This window comes from Grammomys surdaster, unplaced genomic scaffold (assembly GCF_004785775.1).
Source record: "Grammomys surdaster isolate TR1022 unplaced genomic scaffold, NIH_TR_1.0 544, whole genome shotgun sequence".
In the NCBI taxonomy this organism is placed as follows: Eukaryota; Metazoa; Chordata; class Mammalia; order Rodentia; family Muridae; genus Grammomys; species Grammomys surdaster.
The window spans coordinates 137294-159855 of NW_021604963.1; the positions used below are offsets into that span (position 1 = coordinate 137294).

At 42.3% G+C, this 22562-nt stretch overlaps 1 pseudogene; it reads left to right on the forward strand.

Annotated features, from left to right (window-relative positions):
- LOC114633166 overlaps positions 1-21122 on the forward strand; it is a 56914-nt pseudogene extending 35792 nt beyond the window's left edge.
- Positions 21123-22562: the final 1440 nt, after the last annotated feature.

Here is a 22562-nt window from a genome sequence, read left to right on the forward strand (position 1 = left end):
AATCAGGAGTTTACAGGTTGGTACTCTTTTTCCCTGAACTAGGAGTAATCCAGGGAAATGAGCCCCTACCAGTCTCAGATGTAGATATAATAGCTGCCCAACATAAGTGCAGTTCAGGTTGTGCCATTCCTGATCACTGTGGGAATAGCTGTAGGTGCTGGTGCTGGAAAAATAGGGCTGACTTCTTCCCTAACCCTATACAGTAAGATCTCTTCCCAGCTTAACAATGGTTTTCAAGAAATGTCTGAAACCATGCTCACCATCCAGAAACAGATTCTTTGGCAGCTGTAGTGCTTCAGAACGGACAGGGGCTAGATGTCCTGACAGCTAAAGAAGGTGGCCATTGCCTGTTTCTCCAAGAAGAATGCTGTTTCTACATCAACCAATCTGGGATAATAAGAAATAAAATCCAGTAAGTACAATCAGACATCTAGAATCACAGGGAACATGAGACCTCCAATTCCTAGATTTTTAAAAACGCTATATGGATGTGGATATTACCCTTTGTAACAGCTTTTCTCCTCATTTTTCTGGTGTTACTGCTTGCTCCCTGCCTCATTAACCTTGTTTCCACATTTCTTCAATGACAAATTCAAAAAAACTCTAACTGAATAATTAATCAGCTCCTGTTAAAGGATTACCTGCCACTGTCCACAGAGAGCTTGATGTGAATGATTACCAAGTGGACCCAATGGTGAAAGTCAGCTACATCCCAAAACTGACAACTCCCCTAGACAGCAGGAATCAGTTTAAAAGGTCTAATACCCCTATTTCCCTTTCACCATTGGCTCCCTCTCACCCTTTTTCCCCTCTCTTTATGATAAGAAAAAAGAAGATATGTTGGTATTAGAAATGGCTTTAACAGGGGGACCAGAGCCATTACAAGGTCCCCTTCAATTACTGGAGGTCAGGCCTCTATCCCCTCCTTCGCAAGATTAGAATTGTCACAGCCCTTCTATACTTAGAGAATGGAGGAGATGTCAGGGACATCCCTGATTACACACTGAAAACCTAAAATCAGCCATAGACCTAAAATCAGCAATAGGCCTGTCATACATGTATACTAACACCAAGTCTTGGGTCTCTGTGGAAAAACATTGAAACAGATGGCTATAAGCTATTGTAAGCAGGCAGCTTTTGTGGAAATTTATAAGCCTGAGTAGTCATAGACCTTGTAAATAGGTAGCCTGGGCAGACAATACCAACTTAGATAAAGACAAGTGAATCATAGGCAGAGTCATAGTGACCTGTCCCCTGAACCTTCACCCAGCTGATACCTGGTACTGAAAGATACCTGTATTCCCCCTGAACACCCACACTCCAGTGTCATCCCCTTCCCCACATCCTGCCTTTCTGTGTTTATAGCCCCTGTGTGAATGAATTACGATTTGAGAAAAAATAAATAAATTATTTTTTAAAAAAAAGAAATGGCTTTAAATTCAGCTCTATATCCAGCTACAAAGTCACCCCTAGGAGACAAGGACCCTCATTCATCTGTTGCCATGACAACCATCAAGCACTTCCTGTGTGCACCTTACCTATGTGCCTCACTTGTGTGTGGTGGTACATGTGATTATTTAATGGCCCAAATAAAAGACAGAGATCTCAACCCTGTACCCATTTTTTTCTCTCTTTCTCTTTCTCACTTCCCCCAAATAACCCTCTTTTCACGGGACTGTGCTGGTCTGGTGTGATCTGTCTGGATGCAAACCACCTTCTAACACAGTAATGTTTCTGAAAGGGACTCTGCATGTAGATGGTCACAGGAAGTTCCATCTTTAACCCTCCAGACTATATCAGGACAGGGTATCTGTCTGGGGAAAATCTCTTTGTCACATCAACACCTCTGCAATTGGACTATTCCCATAGTACATTTCAAATGGATTATACCCCCAGAACAGGCATGGTGGGCCTGTTCAACAGGACTGAATCCTTGCATGAATGGGGCGTTTCTTAATTCTTCTATGCCAGTTGGGTTCTGTATTTTGGTTGAATTAGTGTCTTGCATAACCTATTATTCAGAGAAAATGATATTGAGAGCCTTAATAAGACAAATTGAGGGAGACCTTATGAGACAAAGGAGAGAATCTATCTCTTTGACTTTAGCCTTAATTCTAGGGGCAGAGCTAGCTAGGGAAGGCACTAGTATAGCTGTACTAGCATTACAGGAAAAGAATTATAACAGTTTAAAGGTAGACATAGATGAAGATCTCCAGCAATGTAGACTCTCTGGCTGAAGTGGTATAACAAAACAGGCAGAGATTAGACTTAGTTTTCCTACAACAAGGAAAGCTATGTGCCACCTTGCATGAGGAATGCTGCTTCTATATTAACCATTCTGGAGTTATTCATGAGTCATTGCCTAAGGTCAGGGAATCTAAAAGTTGGTACCATTATCTATGTATTTCCTTCTCCTGGTTAACAACTCCACCCTCGTGGAATCGTTAGTTATTCTTTCACTTCTTTTTACTTTTGCAACTTGTATCATAAACAAGCTTTTACAATATATAAAACAGAGATTAGGAGCTATTGATTAACAGTAATGAGATCTCACTATCAAAAAATTAGCACAAACAATCTGGACCTCAAGTTGCCCAAGATTGGCCTACAAAGCAACTAGTAGAGGCACTGAATGAAGGCACTGAGGTAGCAAAATAAAGTTCATGTTCTCTTTTGTTTTTTTATATATTCTACTTATTTACATTTCAGATATTTTCCCTTTCCCCATCTCCCCCAGGAACTTCCTATCCTGTCCCCCTCCTGCTGCTTCTATGAGGGTGTGCCACCACCCATCCATCTACTCCCCCTCCCTGCTCTCGAATTCCCCCACACTGGGACATCCCACCTTCATGGGACCAAGGACCTCCACTCCCACCAATGCCTGACAAGGCCATCCTCCACTGCATATGCAGCTGGAGCCATGGGTCCCTCCATGCATGTTCCCAGGCTGGCAGTTTAGACCCTAGGAGCTCCGGTTAGCTGGTATTGTCACTCTTCCCATAGGGCCACAGTCCCCTTCAGCTCCTTCAGTCTTCTCTCTACCTCATCCATTGGAAACCCTATGATCAGTTCGATGGTTAGCTGCAAGCAGCTATCTCTGTATGTGTTGGATTCTGGTAGAGCCTCTCAGGGGACAGGTATATCAGGCTCCTGCCAGCATACACTTCCTGGCATCTACAACAGTGTCTGTGTTTGCTCAGAATACTCAAGATACAACTCACAGACCACATGAAGCTCGAGAAGAAGAAAGACCAAAGTATGGGTACTTTGGTCCATTTTGTTCTTAAGAATCCATTCTAAGTTAACTTGCACTTAGAGAGGCATGGCCCCCTCCCTTGAGGTCTGAGAAAAATGACAAAATGTCCTTGGCAGTTGCAAAATAGACATAGAAGCTGTAGCTAGCTGATAACAACAGAGTGGGTTAAGAAAACGTAAGTCTTTCCCAGGTCAAAATGCTCCTTTTTTGATGTATGCTCCCTCCTTGTGGTTTAACCAGGTGCTGTAAACAAATTAGCTTAAAGACCAACATTCCTTTACTCTCTTATGTAATGCCAAGGCATGGAAACCCTTGCTTGCATTTTTTTCCTTTATAAATGCCCTTTACCTAGACCTGGAGGTCACTCTCCTATCCAGTTGCATGAGGAAGGTTTGCTGCCCTGGCTCATGAGCTTGAATAAAGACTTTGCTGTGCCTGCATCAGAGTTGTGGTTTCTGGTGCACTCTTTGAGGTTTTTGGAATCTGGGCACAATTGCAGTCTACAAAGATGAAGAAGGAGTTGGAGATCTGAAAACTGCTTTGACAGCAGACATGGAGATGCAGAGTTTGGTGTTTGCTCAGCTGGTTTCCTGTCTTTACTCAGAGATTACAGTTAAGTGATTGGATGGATCTCAGAAGAGACTTTGAACTTTGGACTTTTAACATTATTGAGACTGCTGTAGACTATGGGGACTTTGGAAGCTGGACTAAATGTACTTTTTTAATTATGCTATGGCTAGGTATGACTCCCATATACTCATGTGTTTGAACAAGCCTATAGGGGCTAGGGAGTGGAATGTGATTTTTTTTATATGCTTGGCCCATAAAGTGGCACTATTTTGAGGTGTGGCCTTGTTTGAGTAGATGTGGCCTTGTTAGATTAGGTGTGTCACTGTGGGTATGAGCTTTAATACCCTAATCCTAGCTGTCTGGAAGCTAGTATTCTGCTAGCAGCCTTCAGATGAATATATAGAACTATAGCTCTGCTTGCACCATGCCTGCCTGAATGCTACCATGCCACCTTGATGATAATGGACCGAATCTCTAAACTTTTAAGCCAGCCTCAATTAAATATTGTCCTTTATAAGACTTGCATTGGTCATGGGGTTTGTTCACAGCAGTAAAACACAAACTAAGACAGTCATTTTATTAAGAGACTCTTGTAAATCTGATAACATCATAAGTATTGCACATAATTCAGATTTTTGAACCAATTTATATGGACTCTCAGCAATCTTACTTACATCTTCTGACTTATATTCTGCCTTTCCTGATTTATTAGCATCAGTGTAAAATGTTGGGGCTCCAGAAATTGGAGATCTTTTTATTATATGAGGGAGTATACATTTACTTCTTTTAATGAACCGAAGTTGCTTGCTTTTAGAGTATTTGTTATTAATCTCTCCCAGGAAATTATTGTATGCTCTTTGCCAATATTCATCTCATGTCCATAAAGAGGAAATCTCTGCATTAGTAAAAGGTACCACAATTTTATTTGGATCCATTCCAATTAATTTTTGAAGTCTCGTTTTTCCTTTTAGTATCAATTCAGAAACCTTTCCTATGTAGGTTCTTAATTTCTTATCCTGTTTATGTGCTAAAAATATCCATTCTAAGATATCATCTTCCCTCTGCATAAGAATTCCTGTAGGAGAATCAGTAGAAGGCAAGATAACTAAAATGCAGGCCATCTTTGGATCAATAAAATCTAGATGATTTAGATGTGTATCCTGCAATTTTCTTTCTATCAGAGTTAACTCTCAGCCTCTGCTGATAATTTCCTCAGGCTATTTAAATCTTTATCATCTTGTAAGGTTTGAAATAAATTGCATAGCTCTTGAATAGCCAAGCCAATTGCAGGCCATAGTCAGTTAATATCTCCCAGTAGCTTCTGAAAATCATTATGGGTCTTTAACTGGTTTCTTCTGATTTGCACCTTTTGTAGCCTAAACCTTTGTAGACTTATTCTATATTCTAGATAATTAATAAAACCCCCTATTTGTATTTTTAGGAGTGATTTGCAATCCCTAGCAAGGATAGGTTTTTATTATTTCACCAAATAATCTTTCTGAGATTTATATCTGAATCAGCCAGTAAGATATCATCCAGATAGTGATAAATAATGGATTGAGGAAATTGTTTATGAATCATCTCCAATGGATGTTGTACAAAATATTGACACAAGGAAGGGTTATTTAACATTCATTATGGTAGGACTTTCCAATGATACCTTTTTATTGGACAAATCAGATTCAAGGTAAGTGAAAGCAAACCTTTCCTTATCCTGTTCATTTAAAGGAATTGTGAAAAAAACAATCTTTTAGATCAATCACTATGATAGTCCATTCCTTAGGCAACAATGATGGATTCCAGGCTGCAAAGAACCTATTGGCTGAATAATCTTATTAATTGCTCTGAGATCTGTGAACATCCTCCATTTGCCAGACCTTTTTTAATGAGAAATACCAGAGAATTCCAAGGGCTGATAGACTCCTCTATATGCTGAGTCTCTAGCTACTCCTAGACTAGCTAGTTTAGTGCCTATATTTGTGTGGAGGGGTCTTTTTTTTTGGTCATAGATCATAGATCAATCCAAATTGGTCAGTCAACCACTTTAGGTTATTGGTGTTTTATCAGAAGTGGCCCCTTGACAAAAAGCTAAATTGTCAGCCCCTACTCTATCTTGTTTATGGACAGCTTGAACAGTCTGTAACTGTCTTTAATAATGATCTCTAACTAATTTAATTTATTTAATTAGGAGCCTGACTTGTTTTGTGGTCAGCTTCTGAAACTGAGCGGATATTAATTTGTGTTTTTCACTGTTGTAACAGATCCCTTCCCCATACATTTATGGCTGTATTAGCTATAAATGGCCCTAATTTCCCTATTTAACCTTCAAGCCTGTACATTTAAGCCATCTGGTGCTTTCCTTTATTTGGAATAAAGTCCCAACTCTTTGAAATTGAATGTCTACTTCTTGAAGTGACAAACTTGCAGGCCAAAATTTTGGAGAAATAATGGTGGCATCTGCTCCAGTGATGGCCATTCTTTTGATCTCAGCATTCTTTACTAGTATTCTTATCTTGGGCCTTTGACTTTCTATAGAAGTTTGCCAAAATATTTATTTTTTACTCCCTTTTAGGTATTTTTAATTGTCTATATAATTTGCCTCAGCCTTGTTATCTGATCTCACATCTGTTTTCAGAGCAGTAGTATTTAATTGTCCTGAGGAAGAGAACTCTCCCCTCCCTGGCATTGGAGCCTGCAAGAGGTTCCCCTGGGAGCTTTTTGGTAACATGTTGCCCCATTTGTCTATTGTTACTCTACATTCCCTAGTCCAATATTGGTCTTTGCCACATCTTTTACATATTTCAGAAGACATATGTTCGATTTGGGGATTAATTTGTTTTTCCCTGCAGTTTATACTGAGATTACCTTGCTCACCACAATTAAGACATTTGAAATTTAGGGTCAACTCAAGGCCTCTAGTGGTAGCTTCTCCAATTAAAGTAATTTCAGGCAAACGAGGTCTAACATCAACTGTATATCTAATCCATTCATCTATTAATGCTGACCTTGCCTTCAATGGTCTGATTACTTCCATGCATTCAGCAATCACATTTTTGAAATGTGATTATTATTGCCTTTCTTGCTGATGGCTCCGATACACTCTGTCTTAGTCAGGCTTTCTATTCCTGCTCAAAACAGCAAGTTGGGGAGGAAAGCTTACACTCCTACATTGCTATTCATCACCAAAGGAAATCAGGACTGGAACTCAAGCAGGACAGGAAGCAGGACCTGATGCAGAGGCCATGGAAAGATGTTACTAACTGGCTTGCTTCCCCTGGCTTGCTCAGCTTGCTTTCTAATAGAACTCAAGACTACCAGCCCAGGGATAGCATCACCTGAAGAAGCGGAGTCAAGTAGCTAGCACCAGCCTCAACACTTACCCAGAACTCTAGCTGCTGGTGCTCACCTCAGCACTTCCCCCTCAGCCCCTCACACAGAAGCCCCCCCATTCCTTCCCACCACCTGACTCTCCCAAAAGACACAGTCAGCACCAAAGGCCCACAAATTCTCATTCCAATAGCACTTCCTAAGTGTCAACCCCCATCCTGAGAATGACGGTATCAGCCTGAGAACAGATAAACAAATGCAGCTTTCAGCCTCCATGCCACCAAAATTGGCACCGTCTCTGATAGATGACCAAAAACTCCCCAACACATGTGGCTATGGCCTTGGGAAAAGCAAAAACCACACATCCTTAGAGAGAAATCATGCCAATTAAGCGTTCCCAGGCAGCTGTGACCAGTTTGTAAAACCATTATAGCTTCCCTTATCTGTCATGTAATTCCCCCACCCCATCCCCATGTAACCTACTTGTATATTTTCCCTGCATCCCTGGACATGGGTCCACAACTTCTCTCTGTGCAATTTTCGGTCCAAACCTGTGTTTGAAATAAAAGGCTCTTACATTTCTCTACAGAGGATATGGCAATTCTTTGAGATCTCTTGAAGACCCCGAGACCTGGGCATAACACATCCACACTGGGCTTTCCCACCCTTGATCACTAATTGAGAAAATGCCTTACAGCTGGATCTTATGGAGGCATTTCCTCAAGGGAGGCTCATTTCTCTGTGATAACTCCAGCTTGTGTCAAGCTGACACATAAAACCAGACAATACATACTCCTTTCCACAGCAGAAGTCAACCTTTGCTAAAAGTCAGGGAATTTCCTTTGGGCCTTGCCTGACTTGAGAAAATGGTTCAAGTCTTTTTCCTACTTCTGTGACTTTGTCCCAGGCCTTTAAGGATCCCAAGCGACACAATACCAAGGTTTCTTTGTCATACATAGCCTGCACCTCTATCTCAGCAAAACAACTTTTACCAAGCAGCTGATCTTTAAAAATATTTCTACTCCTGGTTCTCTTTTGTCATGCTATTTCATTAGCCTCTTCTCTCCACCATGAGAACCACTGTAAATGTGACACAGCTTCCAATATTACCTTTGCCATGTCCTTCCAGTCTTGGGAGATTATTCTATTTTTAATAGCCAAAGAAGTCAAGATTTGTTTTACAAACAGTCAATGCATTCCAAAATCAGTAACATTTTCCTTAAATTTTCTCAGTTCTATCATATCCATGGGTTGCCATTCGAATTCCTGATAACTCTGTGGATGATCATCATCTGGAGGTATTTGTTGTATACTGACTGGATAAACTAAAGTCTTCTAATAACTTTTGGTTGGTTTTCTTCAATATCTCTGTCTCTACCTGAATATTTTCCTTAACTGAAATTTTAAATTCCTTCCTTAAGGTCTGTGTCCATGCTTCATATTTCTCCTCTTGTCGATCCTCCTGTTCTTTGAGTTCCTGTATTCTCTGTTCAAGGTTCTGCTTCCATATTTTAATTTTTTCTATGTTGTAATTCTGATATTCTGTTGTCTATTTTATTCTGATTGATTAATTTTTAAAAGGTTCTTCAAGCCTTCCTTCCAATCCTCATTATTTTCTCTCTGCCAATCAGTCTGCTCTCTGAATGGTTGCATCCTTTGTTCTAGCATCTTTTCCAGCTCCTATCTCCAACCTTCATTCTCCTCTCTCTGTTGCTTATCATGATCTCCAATTTCCTGTGCCTTTAGTTCTAATGTTTCTTCTAGGTCATGTTGCCAAGTCTTAGATTTCTTTTTCTGTTGTTCAGCCTGCTCTATAACTTCCTGTACCTTCAGTTCTAGGCCCTGCTTCCATAATTTTAATTTCTTTTTATGTTGTAATTCTGATATTATAGCATCTACCTTATTTTTATTTACTAACCTTAGTAAATTATCCTCTAGACTCTCCTTCTAAATTTTATCACTATCTCTTTGCTGTTCAGCCTCATCTGTGAAATTCTGTAGTTTTTGTTCTACCATCCTTTCCAGCTATTATTTCCAACCTTCATTCTCCTCTTTCTGTTGCTTTTTCTTGACCTAAAAAGTCCTGTACCTTTGCTTCCAGCATTTCCTCTAAGCCATGTTGCCCAGTCTTATCTCTCTGTTTATCTCTCTGTTGCTCAGACTCATGTATGAATTTCTGCATCTTTTGTTCCAGCATCTTTCCCAGCTTCTGCCACCAACCTTCATCTGTTTCCCTAATCCCTTTTCTAAGGCTTATAATTGTTTTTATCTAGGGCCCTGTTTTTTGAGATGACATAGTAAATCAAGATATCAAATATTATATTAACACTAATTGACAAGGTGTGTGTTTTCTTTAAATCCATCCCTGATGAACAATTCAAACTATCTTCCTATAAAACTCCAAAGAGTATTTATTGTGTTTCTTATCTTTAAGTAATATATATGATATATATATATCATATATATCCTTATTATCTATTTAAAACTCTTCTTACCTGACCCAAAGCTTTTTGGACCTTTGTCTTTCTCTGCTGTTCAATTCAGGATATTGCAGTCCTCTCTGATTCTTTTATTTGCAGGGAGGAGCTAACTATAGAAAGACCCAAGGCTTCTGTGTTTCTGAGCTGGCTCTCTGTCTTTTGTATGTGTTGTAGCCAGAAGCATGTGCAGTGATCTCAGGCAGCCAGCAGATCAAGCAGTCAGGAGAGTGGGTCCTGCTGTCCTATGTCCTGTTTAGATGTGGGGGATATGGGGAAGGGAGAATGGGAAGGCTCCCTCAGGTGTAGATGCCCAGATCAGCCTGATGTGTCTGTGAGAAGACTACTTTTCAGGCAGCCACACTCCAGGTTCCTCCATCCCTCCCTAGGCTCAGGGAACCTGACACCAGCTCTGTCTAAGTCCCAGCCTGGGCTGGGGTGCTGCCCCTGGCTTTCACTGTCTGTCTGAGGCTTCCAGAGAGAGCCTCTCAGCAGCTCTCTATATAGACCTCTCAGACACAGTTATCTTTCAATCCACACACTGCCACATCCTTAGATGGCAGCCCCAGCCATTTATTTGGGGATGGGGGTGGGGTGAACTTTTATCTCAGGTGAGTTGGATCCTAAGCCTCACAAAAATTAACCAAAGTTAATTGGCATCATGAGAACTCAGTTGTCTGACCATAACAAGCCCTGGACACCCCATCACACCAGAAAAGCAGGATTGAGAATTAAAATCACTTCTCATGCTGAAAATAGAGGACTTTAAGAAGGACATAAATAACTCCCTTCAAAAATTACAGGAGAACACAGATAAAGAAGTAGAAGCACTTAAAGAGGAAACAGAAAAATCCCTTAAAGAATTACAAGAAAACACAACCAAACAGGTGAAGGAATTTAAAAAAAAAAATCCAGGACCTAAAGATGGAAGTAGAAACAACAAAGAAATCTCAAAGGGAGACTACACTGGAGGTAGAAAACCTAGGAAACAGGTCAGAGGTCATAATTACAAGCATCACAACAGAATACAAAAAAATAGAAAAGAGAATCTCATGTGCAGAAGATACCATGGAAAACATTGACACAACTGTCAAAGAAAATGCAAAAAGCACAAGCTCCTTACCCAAAACATCCAGGAAATCCAGGGTACAATAAGAAGACCAAACCTAAGGATAATAGGTATAGATGAGAGTCAAGATTCCCAACTTAAAGGGACAGTAAATATCTTTAACAAACTTCCCTAACCTAAAGAAAGAGATGTCCATGAACATACAAGAAACCTACAGAACTCCAAATAGACTAGACCAGAAAAGAAATACCTCCTGTCACATAATAAACAAAACATCAAGTGCACAAAACAAAGAAAAATACTAAAAGCAGTAAGGGAAAAAGGTCAAGTAACATATAAAGGCAGACCTATAAGAATTACACCAGACTTCTCACCAGAGACTATAAAAGCCAGTAGATCCTGGACTGATATCATACAGACACTAAAAGAACACAAATGCCAGCCCAGACTACTATACCCAGCAAAACTTTCAATCACTATAGATAGAGAAACCAAGATATTCCATGACAAAACCAAATTCACACAATATCTTCCCACAAATTCAGCACTTCAAAGGATATTTGATGGAAAACTCCAATACAAGGAGGGAAACTACAACCTAGAAAAAGCAAGGAAGTAATCTTCAAACAACCACAAAAGAAGATAGCTACACAAACATAATTCCACCTCTAATAACAAAAATAACAGGAAGCCACAATCATTTTTCCTTAATATCTCTTAGCATCGATGGACTCAATTCTCCAATAAAAAGACGTAAACTATCAGACTAGATACATAAACAGGACCCAGAATTTTTCTGCATATAGGAAACACATCTCAATAACAAAGACAGACATTACCTCAGAGTAAGAGGATGGAAAGCAATTTTCTAAGCAAATGGTCCCAAGAAACAAGCTGGAGTATCCATTAAAATATAAAATAAAATCCGCTTTCAACCAAAAGTAATCAAAAAAGATAAGGAAGGACACTTCATACTCATCAAAGGAAAAATCTACCAAGATAAACTCTCAATTCTGAACATCAATGCTCCAAATGCAAGGGCACCCACATACATCAAAGAAACTTTACAAAAGCTCAATGCACACATTGCACCTCACACAATAATAGTGGGGGATTTCAACACCCAACTCTCAGCAATGGACAGATCATGGGAACAGAAACTAAACAGAGACACAATGAAATTAACAGAAGTTATGAACCAAATTGATTTAACAGGTATCTATAGAACATTTCATCCTAAAACAAAAGAATATAATTTTTCTCAGCACCTTATGGTACCTCTTTAAAATAGACCATATAATTGGTCAAAAACAGTCCTCAACAAATACAAAATGTTTGAAATAATCCTTTGCATCCTATCAGATCACCACAGACTAAGGCTGGTCTTTAATAATGACAAAAACAATGGAAAGCCCACATTCATGTGGAAACTGAACAACACTCTACTCAATGATGACTTGGTCAAGGAAGAAATAAAGAAATTAAAGACTTTTTAGAATTTAATGAAAATGAAGACACATCATACCAAATCTTATGGGACATGACAAAAGCAGTGCTAAGAGGAAAACTCATAGCTCTAAGTGCTTAAAAAAGAAACTGGAGAGAGCATACACTAGCAGCTCCACAACACATCTGAAGGCTCTAGAACAAAAAGAAGCAAACACACCAAAAGGAGAAGACAGCAGGAAATAATCAAACACAGGGCTGAAATCAACCAAGTAGAAACAAATAGAACTGTACAATGAATCAATAAAACCGGAGCCTGTTCTTTGGAAAAATCAACAAGATAGATAAGCCCTTAGCCAGACTAATCAGAGGGCAGAGCTGCAGTATCCAAATTAATAAAATCAGAACTGAAAAGGGTGACATAACAACAGAAAACAAGGAAATTCAAAAAAATCATCAGCTCCTACTACAAAAGCCTATATATACTCAACAAAATTGGAAAATCTGGATGAAATGGACAATTTTCTAGACAAATACCAGTTACCAAAGTTAAATCAGGCCCAGATAAACCATCTGAACAGTCCCATAACCCTGAAAAAAATAGAAGCAGTCATTAAAAGCCTCCCCACCAAAAGAAAAGTCCAGGACCAGATGGTTTTGATGTAGAGTTCTATCAGACCTTCAAAGAAGACATAATACCAATTCTCTATAAACTGTTCCACAAAATAGAAACTGAAGGAACACTACCCAATTCATTCTATGAAGCCACAACTACACTCATACCTAAGCCACACAAAGAACCAATAATGAAAGAGAAATTCAGACCAGTGTCTCTTATGAATATCGATGCAAAAATACTCAATAATATTCTCATAAACTGAATCCATGAACACATCAAAAGAAGCATACATCATAATCAAGTAGGCTTTATCCTAGGAATGTAGGCATGGTTTAATATATGGAAAACTATCAATGTACTCCACTATGTAAACAAACTCAAAGAAAACAAACTACATGATCATCTCACTAGATGCTGAGAAAGCATTTGACAAAATTCAACATCCCTTCATGGTAAAAGTCTTGGAAAGAACAGGGATCCAAGGCCCATACCTAAACATAGTAAAAACAATATACAGCAAACCAGTAGCCAACATCAAACTAAATGGGGAGAAACTTTAAATAATTCCACTAAGATCAGGGACTAGACAAGGCTGCCCACTCTTACCCTACCTATTCAATATAGTACTAGAAGTCCTAGCCAGAGCAATTAGGCAACAAATGGAGGTCAACGGGATAAATATTGGAAAGGAAGAAGTCAAAATTTCACTATTTGGGGATAATATGATAGTATAGTTAAGTGACCCTAAAACTTCAATCAGAGAACTCCGAAACCTGACAAACAACTTCAGCAAAGTGGCCGGATATAAAATTAACTCAAACAAACCAGTAGCTTTCCTCTACTCAAAAGATAAACAGGCTGAGAAAGAAATTAGAGAAATGACACACTTCACAATAGTCACAAATAATATAAAATAACTTGGTGTGACTCTAACGAAGCAAGAGAAAAATCTGTAAGACAAGAATTTCAAGTCTCTGAAGAAAGAAATCAAAGATTTCAGAAGATGGAAATATCTCCCATGCTCATGGATTGGCAGGATAAATATAGTAAAAATGAACATCTTGCCAAAAGCAATCTACAGATTCAATTCAATCCCCATCAAAATTCCCACTCAATTCCTCACAGAGATAGAACGAGAAATTTCCAAATTCATTTGGAATAACCAAAAAGCCAGGATAGCGAGGACTATTCTCAACAATAAAAGAACTTCTGGGGGAATCACCATCCCTGACCTCAAAGTGTCCAGTGGAAAAAGGGCAGCATTTTCAACAAATGGTGCTGGTTCAACTGGAGGTCAGCACGTAGAAGAATGTAAAGTGATCCATTCTTATCTCCTTGTACAAAGCTCAAGTCCAAGTGGATCAAAGTCCTCCATAAAGCCAGATACACTGAAACTAATAGAAGAGAAGGTGGGGAAGACCCTTGGATATTTGAGCACAGGAGAAAAGTTCCTGAACAGAATACCAATGGTTTATGCTCTAAGATCAAGAATTGACAAATGGGACCTCATAAAATTACGAAGTTTCTATAAGGCAAAGGACACTGTCAATAGGACAAAACAGCAACCAACAAATTGGGAAAAGATCTTTACCAATCCTACATTCGATAGTGGGCTAATATCCAAAGTATACAAAGAACTCAAGAAATTAGACACCAAACAACCAAATAACCCTATTAAAAAAATGGGCCAAATAGTTAAAGAATTCTCAACTGAAGAAACCAGAATAGTCGAGAATTACCTAAAGAAATGTTCAACATCCTTAGTCAAAAGGGAAATGCAAATCAAAACAATCCTGAAATTCCACCTCACACCAGTCAGAATAGCTAAGATGAAAAACTCAGGTGATAGTAGATGCTGGTGAGGGTGTGGAGAAAGAGGAACACTCCTCCATTGTTAGTGGGATTGCAAAATGGTGCAACCACTCTGGAAGTCAGTGTGGCGGTTCCTCAGAAAATTGGACCTGAGGACCCAGCTATACAACTCCTGGGCATAGAGCCAGAAGATGCTCCAACATATAACAAGGACATATGCTCCACTATGTTCATAGCAGCCTTATTTATAATACCCAGAAGCTGGAAAGAACCCAGATGTCCTTCAACAGAGGAATGGATACAGAAATTGTGGTAGATTTCCACAATTGAGTATTACTCAGCTATTAAAAAAATGAATTCAAGAAATTCTTAGGTAAATAAATGGAGTGAGGTAACCCAATCACAAAAGAACACACATGGTATGCACTTGAAGAATGAAAAATTATACTTTATAAAATATATATAGATTCTTCTTTAGGTTTTCTTTAAAGGGCATGGAAATTTTTCTCTGAGACAAGCTAAGAATGTGGACCGGCCAGTTATGGGAACCGACCAACCACAAAGGGGAAGAATGCAATTCATCTAGGTGGAACCAAGAAGTTGGTGACCACAATGACAGGGCAAGGCCTCAATGACAGGGCATGACCACATTTCTGAGAAGAATGAGTATACAGAGTGGTTTCCACATGACCCTGACTCACATAGGTTGGGTTCCCCTGGAATTTTCTGCTATTTTTATGTTATGTCTCCTTAGCAACCCCCTCGCCCCCTCCTCATCCCTGGTTTGTGATTTTTGCCTTTAAAAACCCTTCTCAGACCGGCTATTGGGGTCAATTCAGCTCCTGCGTGAGCAGATGAATTGACCAACAGCCGTCTGTTCCCCCCCATAAAGCCTCTGCTATTTGCATCCAGTTTCGTGGTCTTGCAAGTTACTGGGTGGTCACAACATCCCAAGACTTGAGTGAGGGTCTCCCCTGAGTGGGGTGCCTTCATTTGGGGGCTTGTCCAGGATTTACGACCACCCTAATCTCCAAGAACCTCACTGGAAGATAAGAGTACCACGGGGTTTGTGTTATGTGTCTGTCTGTCTGACTCGTTCTAACTTCTGGTTCTGATTTCTGGAAAGTGCACTTGAGGTTTGTTTTGGCAGTTGTTTCTGTCTTGTGAAAGACAATAAACCTTCTCTGTCTCAGCAGGAGGCAAACAGGTAACCAGCAGATGTGCTAGGAGGGTCGCTGCTGCCACAACCTGGGAGACGTCCCAGGTGAGGAGGGACCCCAGGGATGCCTGGTGGGTGCCCGTCTGGAGGCCAGGGAGGACACGGTGGTCCTCTTGATAGAGAGGGCATGAGAGACCTCCCAGCCATCAGTTTTTCTGGATTGGTGGTGGCTTTCTCAGTTGAGACAGATCTTTGTTAGTCTTCTGTGTGTTTGTTCTGTCTCTATTTCGTGTTACTTATAGTAATAGGGCAGACTCAGTCTGTGGTAACTCTCCTAAGCCTAACTTTAGATCATTGGGCAGAAATAAGGGCCAGAGCCCATGAGTTATCAGTTAACATCAGGAAAGGACCGAGGCAAACCTTCTGCACCTCAGAATGGCCGAGCTTTGATGTAGGATGGCCACCTGAGGGGACTTTTGACTTGACTATTATTACTGCAGTGAAGGCTATTATTTTTCAGGAAGGACCAAGGTCGCATCCCGATCAACAATCATACATCATGGCCTGGCAGGACCTGTTCCAGAGCCCCGCTCTTTGGGTAAGACCATGGATAAAAAAGAAGCCAGGCTCCCGAGCCCTGGCTCTTTGCAGTTTAGGTTTGGGTGACCAACAGATGTGCTAGGTCTCAGAAACTAAGCCCTCAGCTCTGCCTAAGATTTATTCCAAGATTGAGGAGCTACTCAAGTGGCCAAACCCTCTGCCGCCCACCTACCATCAACCACCACCACCACAGGTTCCCCCAACACCAGCTCCAAGTCCAGAACCACAGGGATCAGGAGAAGGAGGACCGGTGGCTGGCACTCAGAGTCAGAGAGGTTTGAGTCCTGAAGGACCAGATTCCACTGTTTCTCTACCTCTCCAAGCCATGGGTCCAGCTCCTACCAAGCCAAATGAAGTCCAGTTCCTACAATACTGGCCTTTTTCCTCTTCTGACTTATATAACTGGAAAATTAACCATCCTCCTTTCTCAGAGAACCCCGCATCCCTGACTGGACTGGTGGAGTCTGTGATGTACTCACACCAGCCCACATGGAGCAGCCAACAGCTCCTCCAAACTCTCTTCACGACTGAGGAAAGAGAGAGGATTTTTCTAGAGGCCCTGAAAAATATTCAGAATGCCACGAGTCATCTTTTGCAGAATCCAACTCCAGCAGAAATTGAGGAAGCCTTTCCCCTCAACCAGCCCCAATGGGACCATAACACAGCCGTATGTAGGGAGCGACTGTCCATCTACCACGGGCTCTTGTGGAAGATCTCCGGGGGTCAGCAAGGTGCCCCACCAATTTGGCCAAGGTAAAAGAGGTTATGCAGGGACCAACAGAGGCCCCGTCAGTCTTTTTGGAATGCCTCATGGAGGCATATCACAGATACACTCCCTTCGACCCCACCTCAGAGGGACAGAGGGCTTCTGTTATTATGGCTTTTATTGGACAATCTGCTCCAGATATTAGGAGAAAGTTACAGCATATTGAAGGATTACAGGACTATACAATCAGAGATGTGGTTAAGGAGGCTGAGAAAATATATCATAAAAAAGAGACTGAGGAAAAGAAGGCAGAGATAGAAAAGAGAGAGAGAAGTGAAGTAGAAGAAGATAAAAGACAGAGAAGGCAGGAAAATAATCTGACTAGGATTTTGGCCACAGTTGTAGATGAGGGAAGATGCCAGGGAACCAGAGAAGCTAGACAGATAGAGAACCTGGGCAAATATCGGAGGCAGGAGCCAAGGAGACCCAGAAGAGCCAGTGAACCACTAGACAAAGACCAATGTGCCTATTGCAAGGGGAAAGGCCATTGAGCCAGAGAGTGTCCTGCAAGAAAGGGACCCAAGATTCTGGCCCTTGATGAAAATGAAGATGGGGGGTCAGGGCTTGGCCCCCCTCCCTGAGCCTAGGGTAACCCTGAAAGTGGAGGGGACTCCCATGGACTTTCTTGTTGACACGGGAGCAGAATACTCAGTGCTCAAGAAACCCCTGGGGAAGTTGAAAGATAAGCAAACCATAGTTGTTGGAGCAACTGGACAGAACTCATATCCCTGGACCACCTTGAGAACAGTGGACCTGGGAAAAGGACAGGTGTCTGATTCTTTCCTGGTGATACCTGAGTGCCCTCCCCCCTTGCTGGGCAGGGGCCTCCTAACCAAGTTGAAGACACAAATAAGTTTCACCCCCCAGGGGCTGACGGTGACCTGGGGCACAACCAGATCCCCAGTGTTAACACTCTCCCTGGGAACGGAAGATGAATATAGACTGTTTCAATCTGGTAATCAGAAGCACCCCCTACCAGAGTTAGAGACAGGACCCTGGTCCTTGTTCACTGAAGCTTGGGCAGAGACTGGGGTAATGGGGATGGCCAAGAATGTACCCATGATAGTCATCAAGCTCAAGGCTGGAGCTGCTCCAATCAGGGTTAAACAATATCCAGTGAGCAAGGAGGCTAGAGTGGGGATACATCCCCATATTGAGAGACTACTACAACAGGGGATTCTTAGTCTCCTGCAAGTCCCCATGGAATACACCTCTACTGCCCGTAAAGAAACCAGGCACTGGTGACTATCAGCCTGTTCAAGATCTCCGAGAAGTTAACAAACTGGTATTAGATATTCACCCCACAGTGCCCAACCCCTACAACCTGCTTAGTTCCCTGCCCCCGAGCAGAACTTGGTATTCAGTCTTAGACCTCAAAGATGCATTCTTTTGTCTGAGACTTCATCCACAGAGTCAGCCTATGTTCGACTTTGAGTGGAGAGACCCGGAGAATGGTAAAGCGGGACAACTGACCTGGACGAGGCTGCCCCAGGGATTCAAGAACTCTCCCACTCTACTTGATGAGGCACTCCACCAGGACCTGGCCCCTTTTAGGGCTAATAATCCTCAAGTAACTCTGTTACAGTATGTAGATGACCTTCTACTGGCCACCAAGAGCGTCCAAGATTGTGAGAAAGGAACAGAACACCTCCTGACTGAGTTGGGTAAGTTGGGGTATCGGGCATCTATGAAAAAGTCCCAGCTGTGTAGGACTGAGGTGACTTACTTGGGCTACACCCTGAGAGATGGACAATGCTGGCTGACAGAGGCCAGAAAACAGACAGTTATGTAGATCCCGACCCCAACGACTCCTCAACAGGTAAGAGAGTTTCTCGGGACGGCTGGGTTCTGCAGAACAAGGGGAGTTTGCCTGGACAGAGGAACATCAAAAAGCCTTTGATGCTTTGAAAAAGTCTTTGCTAGAGGCCCTAGCCTTGGCCTTGCCAGACTGGACTAAGCCTTTCACTCTCTATGTAGATGAGAGGAAGGGGGTCACCAGAGGAGTTTTGACTCAGACCTTGGGACCATGGAAACACCCAATGGCGTACCTCTCACAGAAGCTAGACCCAGTGGCCAGCAGTTGGCCTGCCTGTCTACAGGCCATAGCAGCTACGGCCCTACTAGTGAAAGATGCTGATAAACTAACACTGGGTCAGAAGCTATAGATAGTGGCCCCCCATTCCCTAGAAAGCATTGTCAGACAACCTTGCAACCGCTGGATGACCAATGCCAGGATGACTCACTACCAGAGCCTACTTTGACTGAGCATATAACCTTCACCCCACCGGCTGTCTTAAACCCTGCCACCCTGCTGCCTGAGGCTGACAGCTCTGTGATCCACCAGTGTGAGGAAATACTGGCCAAAGAAACGTCCAGCAGACCATACCTGACTGATAAGCCCTGGCCAGGGGTGAGGACATGGTTTACCAATGGGAGCAGCTTTATGGTTGAGGGCAAGGAAAAAGCGGGAGTGGCGGTGGTAGATGGAAAGAGGATAGTGTGGGCCTTGGCCCTACCTGAGGGAACTTCAGCACAAAAAGCTGAACTGGTGGCCCTGACCCAAACCTTGAAAATGGCAGAAGGACAGAGAGTCAATATTTACACAGACAGAATGTATGCCTTTGCTACCGCTCATGTACATGGTGCCATCTACCGGCAGAGAGGGCTTTTGACTTCAGCAGGAAAAGAAATTAAGAACAAAGAAGAGATTTTGAGCCTCTTAGAGGCAATCCACCTTCCGAAGAAGGTGGCTATAGTTCAGTGTTCCGGCCATCAAAAAGGGAAAGACTTTATTGCTAAGGGAAATCAGATGGCTGACCTTGAAGCCAAAAAGGCTGCCCAGGGACCCATGATTTTAGCCATCAAACTCAAATTCAAGGTCCCCAATCCCACTGAGATGCCTGGGGCCGAGCCGGTAGTCCTGTCAGAAGAAGAAAGCCTACATTACCTATCTGGGATTCATCAGTGGACCCACCTGGGACCTGAAAAGATGATGGAAATAGTGGCCCGGTCCAAATACAAGATTCCAAGGTTGAAAAGACTAGCACACAAGCTAGTATGAGAATACAAAGCATGTGCTTTCACTTATGCCGGCAACCATCAGGAGGTGAAAGGAACCAGGCTGCGGGGAGACCGACCTGATTCATATTGGGAAGTTGATTTCACTGAAGTAAAACCAGCCAGATATGGTAACAAATATCTTTTAGTATTTATAGATACTTTCTCAGAATGGGTTGAGACATTTCCTACCAAGAAAGAGACTGCTACTGTGGTGGCTAAGAAGATTTTAAAAGAAATTCTACCCAGGTTTGGAGTACCAATGGCAATTGGGTCAGACACTGGGTCTGCCTTCGTCGCCCAGGTAAGTCAGGGGTTGGCCAAACAACTGGGATTTGATTGGAAATTACGTTGCTCATATCGACCCCAGAGTTCAGGACAGGTAGAGAGGATGAACAGAACTATAAAAGAGACCTTAATAAAATTGACCATAGAGACTGTCAGGTGTGATTGGACAGTTCTGCTCCCTCTTGCCCTGTTCCGGGTTCGAAACACAACCGGAGTCCTGGGACTTACCCCTTTTGAGATCCTATATGGTTCCCCACCTCCTATTTATGAGACCCTTGAGAGTGTAGCATGTCCTGATGACGGTTATATTCCCCCTTTACCTATTCTAGCCTGACTAAAGGCCTTAGAGACTGTGAAAAAGGAGATCTGGGGAACCTTAAAGAATTCCTACACTCCTAAAGAAGACCCGATACGACACCAGTTCGAGGTCGGAGATGATGTCTTGGTGAGGAGACGTCGGATGGGCAACCTTGAGCCACGGTGGAAAGGCCCATATCTGGTCTTGTTAGCAACCCCCACAGCAGTGAAGGTAGACGGTATCACTGCATGGATCCATGCCTTTCATGTGAAAAGAGCACCTATGAACTCTCAACAAGATGAATGGACCTTGGAGTGGACTGATAATCCTCTTAGGCTGTGCCTGTGCCGTAGGCTCCCTCCAGATGCCGGGGAATAATCCCCACATTCCCCAAAAACTGACTTGGCAGGTTTCATCATTGACTGGAGAAATAGTATGGTCCACCTCTAAGGTGGCCCCACCGTATACTTGGTGGTCCACTCTCACTCCTTAGTTCTGTCAACTAGTGGCCAGGCTGGACACCTGGGACATTCCTGATTCAGATCCCCAGAAATTGTCCCTGGAGGCTGGGTGGAGATTTTCCCCTGGAGGTAGATTTGGATGTGGGAGTCTAACACACAGATGTGAGCTAGTGAGACGGAGTTTTTATGTTTGCCCCCAGGATGGTCGAGATCGAGCAACGGCTTGACGTTGTGGAGACACGGGGAGCTGGTATTGCTTCACTTGGGTTGTGAAACTACAGGAGACTCTCACTGGAACCCCAGCTCCTCATGGGACTGGATTATAGTGCGTAAAAATTACACCTCTCCAACAGAATGTTCAAGGAAAAATGCGGGGGTTTGCAGTTTGACCTCTACCTGCATACCTCTAAACATAACTTTCACTGACCAGGGACGAACTGGGGATGCAACACAGTGGTCAAAAGGAAGAACATGGGGCCTTCAATGTATTTTCCAGACAGACTACGTAAGGCCAATTTAGGTGCTGTCTTCACCATTCAGTTAAAGATAGAGAGCCTACCTGCTCAACGTATAGGCCCTAGCAAAGTGTTATCTGAACAGAAATCCCTTGCAGTTGTCCCGGCGACACCTTTAAAACCCTCAGAAAATAGTCGTCATACTGGACAACCCCCCCCCCGGGTTCCCCCTTGACCTCAATTCCTTATTTCCCAAGCACTGGACAGAGGTTGTTAAATTTGATTCAAGGAGCTTTTACTGTCTTAAGTGGATCCCGATCTAACATGACTGAGTCTTGTTGGCTCTGCCTTTCTTCAGGACCCCCTTATTATGAAGGCACTACAACAACTGGGACTTTTAACAACTCCACTAGTCATGATACCTGTATACGGAACAGTAAAAATAGACTAACTCTTACTGAGGTTTCAGGACAAGGAGTTTGCTTAGGAAACCCCCCAGCTGCCTATAAACATCTATGCAGCAAGACCCTTAAGAATCCAAAAACCTCTGTCAACAGATTCTTAGTGCCTAAAATTGATAAATGGTGGGCTTGTGGTTCTGGATTAACTCTGTGTATCTCCACCTCTGTTTTTGATGAGACCAAAGATTATTGTGTGCTTGTTCAGCTAGTCCCCCTGGTCTACTACCACCCAGCAGATACTCTTGAACTAGAGTTCAAGCTACACCCTACGTGCTTCCATAGAGAGCCCATTTCCTTGACCCTAGCCATCATACTGGGACTCAGAGTGGCCGCAGGTATGGTAACAGGCACTGCTGCATTAATACAGACCCCTCACTATTTTAATGAGCTGAGAGCCACCATTGATGTAGATTTGAGAGCCCTGGAGCAATCAGTATCAAA